The following is a 635-nucleotide window of genomic DNA, read 5'->3' as shown; positions in this document are numbered from 1 at the left end:
TTGCGGGCGAGTTGAGTTTCTCACGCCATTCAAGGCCACGCCACGCCACGGCCCGCCGCACCACGCTTTAGGGGTGTTGTAAATTTCTCTGGCGACGAGCAGCAGCAGCAGCAGCAATTGCTGCCACGACGGCCGCCGAGCTGAGGCAGGCGAGGTGACTTTCCCTAATCCTGCCTCCTGCCATTCATATGCGGGGGCGGGGGTGGGGGTGGAGCAGACAGGTACCGAGCGCGTGGGAAAGGCACGGGACGATGAGGAAGTAGGACGACTTGGAGGAGGGCGAGGACAAGAACACTAGGAGGACGGCGAGGACAAGCACGCTGGGAGGGCGGTGAGGACCAGGACACAAGGAGGATGGCGAGGACAAGAGGACAAGCACGTTAGGAGGACGGAGGACGCAGATAGCAGAGTGCTACCTTACGCCCTTGCGATCCAGTGGTTGAGGGGTGAGGAAGATTCTATGCGTGTCCTCGTCGCGTGTCCTCACGAGGACGCCGTCGAAGGCCGAGGACAAGAGGGGCGCGGGCGCGACACGCGGGCGACGGCGTGATGTGGGGGACACTCCACGCGGGTTACGGCGAACGACGCCGACGAAGATGGAGGAGGAGGAGGAGTGGCACTTGCCGTTCATACTC

Source organism: Frankliniella occidentalis, unplaced genomic scaffold (genome assembly GCF_000697945.3).
Source record: "Frankliniella occidentalis isolate FOCC.00 unplaced genomic scaffold, Focc_3.1 Scaffold18, whole genome shotgun sequence".
Taxonomy (NCBI): domain Eukaryota; kingdom Metazoa; phylum Arthropoda; class Insecta; order Thysanoptera; family Thripidae; genus Frankliniella; species Frankliniella occidentalis.
Note: the sequence above shows the minus strand (reverse complement) of the source record.